General features: G+C 35.4%; 1 long non-coding RNA gene across 1 annotated transcript; it reads left to right on the top strand.

The window, feature by feature from the left end:
* Positions 1-305: 305 nt before the first annotated feature.
* Positions 306-3,846, top strand: LOC126710575 (uncharacterized). The gene is made up of 2 exons (XR_007649695.1): positions 306-862; positions 3,368-3,846. It is a non-coding gene; the product is annotated as an uncharacterized LOC126710575 (long non-coding RNA).
* The last annotated feature ends 4,029 nt before the right edge of the window (positions 3,847-7,875 follow it).

Below are 7,875 nucleotides of genomic sequence, written 5' to 3'. Positions count from 1 at the left end.
ATGACATTATGTACAACATCGTGTATTAAAATAATAATTTTTTTTTTTTTTTTATTGTCCAAAATTGTAAGAGATATATTAGACATATTAGCCCAATGTTATAGGCCCAAGCCAATACTTGCTATGTACTCATGTTATGATTCATTGTAATATAAACTATTGTATTTCACTCTTCTAATACCATATATAAAAGCAGAAGTCTTTCCTGCAATTAAAGAGGCCCTGACACATAGGATAACTACTAGTCTAAAAAACTGCCACATATAAATTAAAAAACTAAAAAGTTATACTATTTCAGTAGCAACAAAACACCGCTTACTGCAAAACAAAACTCAATTCTCTTCTAAAAACTAAAATTAAAACCTGTAACTCCCCTTTCTTCTCAAAAACCCAAAAATCAAAACCATCTCCTTCCCCCAAAATCAAAATCCAAAACTTAGATGAGAAAGAAGCAAGCGATCAGAGGTGCCATTCTTACGCAATCTCCGATTCTCTCACATAATGGTCATCGATTCATCAGACCAACTCATCCTCAACGCTACTACTACTACAGAAGAAAACCCTAAACAAACCCTAGATGACGATAGTACTACTACTGCTGTCATGCCCACCAGATTGCCTTGAAGAAGAAGAAGAGGAAGAACCAACCGATGAGGCTTCCAAATTAGCCTTCTGTAACCACCGTCGATTTTGATGCGAAGTACGACAAGGATTTAAAGAGCACTGTAGCCGCTGCCTGTAGTAGGGATGTTGTTGATGTGGATCCGGCTTCCAATATTCAGAAGAAGATCCATCGTGTAGAGTGATTCGGCATTTCTTTGGAACTGACCGAGGAGGAGAAGCAAAATTCATGAAAAGAAAGGTCTTTTTCAATTTGTGTTTTCTTTTTAGATTTGGGTATGGAATATTACTTTTTATTGAGTTTTTTTGTTGGATAGGTTTAGATTTGATTTTGATTCCTTTTTGTTTCGGGCTTTTGGGTTCTCCATGAAAATGTTTGTTTTCTCGATTTTCTGATATATATATATATTACTAAGCCTTTCCCTATTTTCTAATATCTGCGTTCATAGTATTTTTTTTTCTGGGGTTTTGATTTGGAAAACACCTTTTGATTTATTTCTTAGCGTTAAAACACCTTTTGATAGCCTTTAGTATAAAAGAAGACAAACTGCTTAAATCAGTAAATTGCAATCAAAAGGAAAGAGAACAGAGTTTGTCGGAACGACGTAGACCACTGGAACTACAACCACATAGACAAAGAAAAATCTGCCACCATTAGAGAGACAGGCCGTGTACCTATAACAGTAAAGTCATTTTTTTTTTTGTTTTGTTTTGTTTTTTTTTTTCCTTTTCGTTTTCAAATCTTGGAATTGAATATAATTTAGGTTTTGTAAGAGGGATAATCGTTCCACCAAAAGAAAAGAAGATTGGGATAGAGAGAGGGAGTTCACTAGGCCGTATGCGTGCCAAAGTTTGATCTCACACCACCATCAGACTCGATAAAGTTTTTATTTTTTTCATTGTTAAAATTTATGGATTAATTGTTATTTAGATTTGGTTATTTTGGTCGGATTGATATTGATTTAGGTGTTTGGATTAAATTTGATTTTTTAAGGAATTTGGGTAAGAATGCTTTAGTTTGGGATATTCGAGTTAAATTAGGGATTGGGTTTTTATTTTATTTTTTGTCTTTTCTTTTCTTAAGTCTAAATGTGGGAATTGGAGTGTGTCTTTTGGGTGGGAGTGTTTCTTTTTAAATCTAAAAATGGGAGTGTAGAATTGTGGCAGTGTGGGGGTGCTTTTTAATTTATTTATTTTTTTTTTTTTGGATAAGTAAAAATACCGTTTAAAGAAAAGAATTCTTTTGTTACAATTTATATAGTGGTAAGGTTAAGATGTACATGACCATATCTGCATTACAGTTAACTTCACATCATGTTTTCCTGGCTTACAAAGGGCTGAGACCTTGGGAATTGTTGAATTCCCTATACTAGGCTGCATCAGTAAACTTGCTATTTCCTGGGATTCTTTGATCCGGTTTTTATTATGGGTTTCTTTTGGTTTGCTATATGGTTTTTTTGTTGTATTTATTTTGCATTTGTTTTCCCTTTTTATATTTATTATATGGGCATTGTAAACTTTAGCTAGTTTTGTACATTAAGAAACAGTAAACAAGTTCAATGCGCAATATAATCTTAGGGTTTTATATGATCAACTGCAAAATGTTATGTTGGGGCTGTTGTTGTTTTGGACTTTGTGGCAATTTTATTTTTGTTTTGAAGGTTTTGGTTGGTTAGTATGGTTGTTCAAGATTGCTGAATAGTGTCTCATTTTAATTAATTTATTTTTTTTGACTACCACACACAAAAAAAAATATGACGATCTGTTTAGGTACACTTCATTGTAGATAACAAGAAAAACTATATACTTCTGAGACAGTGAGACAATGAGCCATGGTATTCCTCCCATGCCTATTGAGTAAGATACACAATACCCCCTGAGTGTGGGGAGGTGTTAAATAGTAAACATATTAGTCACTTAATTTGCACTACTACTTCCTAACATCTTGGCACAAAATTAGTGAAAATTTTTAATGTCCAGGAGGTATTAATGTCCTTTCTTTTTTTAAGAATCAAGTTATGATTACAACCATAGGCATACTTAGACGGCACAAGAAATTGAATACTTTCTATGCTAGTGATTTTGGCCATAGGCAAAGTCAATAAAAGGGCTTTGAGTCCAAGAAGATTGTCGGATGTATTGTAAGGTACTAATATTTACGCCATAAGCATTGAAATAAGAATATAGGAAACTTAAACCTCTTTAGATTGCCATATTTTAAGTGGCATTTTAAGAATGTAAGGAAAAATACAGAATCTGAGACACAGAGATTGTGTTACCACTGTGCCAATATACGCCAAAATGGGAGTGAGCTCTACTGGTGGAGGTTCTGCTCATACTAAACTTACTTTTTTCAAGGATGATTCTTTTACTAACAACAATAGAAAAGAGTTGAAAAATAAGGATATAGAAAATTTGGATTTGGGAGAAACCTGAAACAAGAATGACAGGCCTAAAAGGAAGCAACTGAAGCACATATCTTGACTTCATTAACAATTAATTGATAATGTAAATTATTGCCTTAAAAATATATCCTTTTCCATATTTACCAAAAGTCTTGATTCATTCTGCAGTTATAAGTGTCAAGAACCTGGATGATAGCAACTGATATGGTCTCATTAAGTACTTGGAAGATTCATTAGTATCACATGTTCCCTCTCTCTTTTTCTCTCTAAAAAAAATTGGTTAATTCAGTTTGAATTTTAGATAATTTCCTACTAATATAGATTGTGCTTTAAAATTGCAGAATTTGTAGCAATGTATAGATCTTCTGAAGTTAGATATGCGACTATTATGTACCTCTTTAAAAGGTAATATATTTACTTCATTATTTTTTTTTGATAAGTATTTACTTCATTAAAATTTTACATGATTAATAATGTTTTTTTAATGGATTGTGGCAACATAGTTGAGATTTCTATACGAACTATAGATGAAGTAAATGCTTAAAGAAAGTTAGAGATAATGGATGCAACCAAAGTATTTGGTTTTGTGTTTGTAAAATAGAGAAAAAAAGAAAGTTTATTAATGGCATAGTATGTGGAGGTTGCCGAGCATTAGAAACCTCAGTGCAAGTATATATAATGTGTTAGTGTTACTTATTCATTTTTGCATCTAGGTTTGTTTCTATTTCAGTTTCTAGGAATTAGGTTGTTATTTGGTGGATTATTTTTGTGTTTTGGGGAAGTGATGGTGTGAATATGCAGCTGATGTTTTTGTCTGAAATGCGTTTGTGGATTTGGTTGTGTGTGAATTTAAGGTAATGGGTTTTTGTTGGTAGTGATGGTGGTTGTGGCCTTACCCTTCATGAATGTGTTTTTCTATTTATTGTGTTTATGTTATTCTGTGAATTGCTGTTGTATTTTGGTAATTAATGTTATTGCTTGAATATTTATAATTAATACCATCACTATCACTGGAAGTATCTCCCATCTTTGGAAGATGAGGAGAGGAGTATTGAGACATTTCAACAATACCTTCAAAATATTTCCAAAAATTCCATCTAGGTTTCACCTTTTTTTATTTTTTTATTTTATAGATAAACTTTGGCTTTGGGGAAACTTTTGCCTATTAATATAGTTATCCAACCTGGTAAATGCTATGCTTATGTCTTTTGGAGATTAATATATGCTTTTTGGGGATATTTAGATTTGCTTAAGAATTCTAAATCATGGGAACTATTTGCCTATGTCATAACATGCATGCCACCAATTAATTAATTCACAAATTTAGAAGAATAATACTTTATTCACAGTGATGTGATCTTTTGCCCTTATTTGTTAAACAAGTTTGTTAGACAAAACAAGCCTAATCCAAGTCCATATTCAAACATTCAAACTCTTTTAGCTTTTCAAGAGAATTTTCAGCAAGCTTTTTATACTTTTCAACCAATTTATTGGATTCATTGAGCTTAGCAATCAAATCATCATTTTCACAATGAAACTTGCTCAAATTCTTATAAACTTCTTAGCCTCTTTCTTCAAAAGTTTGATGTTAGAAATATCAACAACAACACCCATAGATTCATGTAACATGTCAACACAATTATGAGGATTAACACTCATAGAGGCATTTTCACAAACACATGACATGTTACACTCAACAATATCCAAAACATCCATAGAAGCATACAAAACACTATCCATGGCAATACACACATGGGGTCAAGAATCACACTTAGGTAATTAAACCAATACAAGTGTACCCGCTCTGATACCAATTGAATGCTCTAAAATGTGTGAAAACACAAGAGTTTGTTTAGACCTCCAATTAAAAATTACGGCTAGATTGCTTTTACTCTAACTTATCTAAGTACGGAAATAAGAGTAAATGAAGCGCAATCAACCGATACTACTCTAGTGCATAAACATGAACAACAAACAATAAAAGTAAAGCACAAGAGTAAGGGAAGAGAGATGCAAATACAAGATAACACGGTGATGTGTTATTGAAGAGGAAACCGAAGAACTCGGCGAAAAACCTCTCTACCGCCCTCCAAGCGATAAATCGATCCACTAGACAATTAGTTGGGATACATGGGTTAGCAAGAGACCCTCCAAGCCTAATCTACCCGATGTACCTAAGCCATCCAAGCTCCTACTCCAACAAGGCTTCTCGGAACCGTGTCTTGTCTAGCTTTCCGGATCCCGCAATACGCCTGATTGCTTCCGCTAAGCCTCACCGGCTTCTTTTGGCAATTCCCCAAAGCTTCCCAAGTTCCAAAACACTCTATACACTCTAAATAAGTGTGGGTTGTGTTTAGGTACAAATCTCCTCTCAAGGTATGACAATGGGAGAGGGAAGGAGAAGAGGCTAGAATGATTTCTCACTAAGGATGAATAGCTCTCTCTCTAAAAGATGGGTATGTGTGTTGTAGAAAACCTATCTAGGGTTTTTCTCTTTGAAATGACCTCCTTTACATTTGTGGGTAATAAGGGTATATATAATATAGGTGAAGGGTAAGAAAGACACACTTTAAAATCCTCCAGGCAGAATGTTTCGCGACTACCTCGCGGGAAGGCCTTACCCGCAAGACACTCGCGAAAACGATAGCCTAGCATGACTCTTCAGTTTCCAGCATGTGCTTCTCACATGGCTCTTTCGCGAGTTAGCTTCTCGCGAGCTTCTCACGAAATCCATTGATTCTTCATTTTAGCTTGAGTCTTCACCAACTTAATACTAAACCCAATACAATGAAATCCCACAAAACACAAGGAACAAAATTAAAGCAATTACAACACTTTTTGGCACGAAATAAAAGCCAACACAAAACATAGTTGTAAATCACAACTTTACATGTATATATATTGCGTTTTTAGCTTCCTTTGCATTTATGGCAGTGCATATATATTGCACATTTTTATACGAAATTGTTCTTTGTAAACGGCTTTGAATCAAAAATTCTGTCACTTCCTATTTTGGTGAGCCTCTATTGAAAAAAATAAGAATTTTATTAAATGCAAAAGGTACTTGTGAGCGTATCTTTAAGTACTTCAACACTAATGGTGATGAAAAGAGTCTCATTAGCATCATTATCTGAACAACAAACCATCCACCCCCTTCCATATTTTACCCTCACATTAAGTATAATATAGTAAATTGATTGTTTTCTAATTCATAAAATGATCCAATGCACTGCGTGGGTTAAACGCTAGTATAGAATAAAGTTGTAGCCCTTAAAGGTTTCCTCCTTGGATGTAGGCCGACAATGCTGAACCACTTAACCCTCATGTTCTCATGTTCCTATTCTATGCTTCCTCTTTCAGATTCACATCCGCTCTAGCATATACAACATGGTATACACATCACGTTGCTAATATATTTAACATGGTATCAAAGCCAAACTTCATTCTTGGCATTAAGCAAAATATCTTGTTAGGTTCTAAAGTTTAGAACTTTATGTATTTAGAACTCTAATTTGTATTGTTGGCAAACCATGATCAAAACAATGTGTTTAGAAGTGTTTAAAGCTAGCTCAAAGTTGTATGTCAATGTAAAGTTGGAATCGAGTGTAAAGCAGAAAGCAGTGTGGCTTTCGGCTTGGCTCGATCGAAGCTTAGGCTCGACCGATCGAACGTCGGGCAGATTGCTTTTCTGCAGAATTTTCCAACTCAGCCCTAGTTATTTTAAAATGTTTTTAGGGTTTCTTATTTGTCCTAAGTATAAAAGGCAAACCCTAGCCACGTTTTAGTGTTGCTCATATTGCGGTTTGTGTAAATCTCTTATGAGATCTAGAGGAGCTTTCCTTTACACAAACTTAGGGTTTTCAAGGAGGAGATATTCTCTACACCTTGATAATCAAAACAGTTGCTGCCATTAAAGCTTAAAGAATACACAAGCGGGGGTGCTTGTAGCTGGTGGGAATCCAAGAAAGAAGGAGTCCGTGGATTCGGAGCTTGCACGTGGTCGTGTCAGTAAGTTCTACTGGTTGGTAGCATTAGGAAGTCGAGCGGGGGTGCTTGTAAGTCCTTTTGTATGAACTTCGATTTTTTCTGATAGTGGATTCAAGTTTACCTTGAGGATAGCTAGGTCAAATCCTCCCCAGGTTTTTACAGGTTTGGTTTCCTGGGTGATCATATCGTGTGTTATTTATTTTCCGTTGCTTTGCATGATTTGATCTTTATTATTGTGATAACCTAGACTTGTTTAATTAGACTAAGTAACAACTTGGCTAATTACCTAGGTTTAATCAATTGTTTAAGGGGTCTAAAAACTGTCATATCTCCAGCAAGCAAAGAAGATTCCAACTTGAACACCACCATTAGAAACCACAGATGCTTGTCTGCTAGATTTAGACTTCATGACATCATGTAGCCACCATGGCTCCCTACTATGTCCAAGATCAACAACCAAGCAACCTATAACTTACTTCTCAAATTTGTGCACATCAAGCCTTCACCTGATGAAACCAACCACATAGGCATGCTCCACAGCCTCCCGTGACCAAAACCTAGAAACCCAGTCTCCATCAGTAGCTGCATGCGCGGTCACTAGCTCCGGCGAATCATCCACGTTGCTGAAGATTCTTAACTCCTAGATTGACCATTGGACACATACGTCACCATGTAGGCCTCGTCATTCGCCGATCTATGACACTTGAGAATCTGGCCCTCAATCGACGACCCTACATGCACTCTCATGTGCCTTCTAGATTTCTGGCCTCACCTTTACGTTCCAGTGGACACTGCGCTAGTGAACATTACACGCACCAAAGAACACTCAACTGTCATTTAATGTCATCCGATGACGTTGTAG

Source organism: Quercus robur, chromosome 12, assembly GCF_932294415.1.
Source record: "Quercus robur chromosome 12, dhQueRobu3.1, whole genome shotgun sequence".
Classification (NCBI taxonomy): Eukaryota; Viridiplantae; Streptophyta; class Magnoliopsida; order Fagales; family Fagaceae; genus Quercus; species Quercus robur.
Note: the sequence above shows the minus strand (reverse complement) of the source record. Positions and strands in the feature narration are given on the sequence as shown.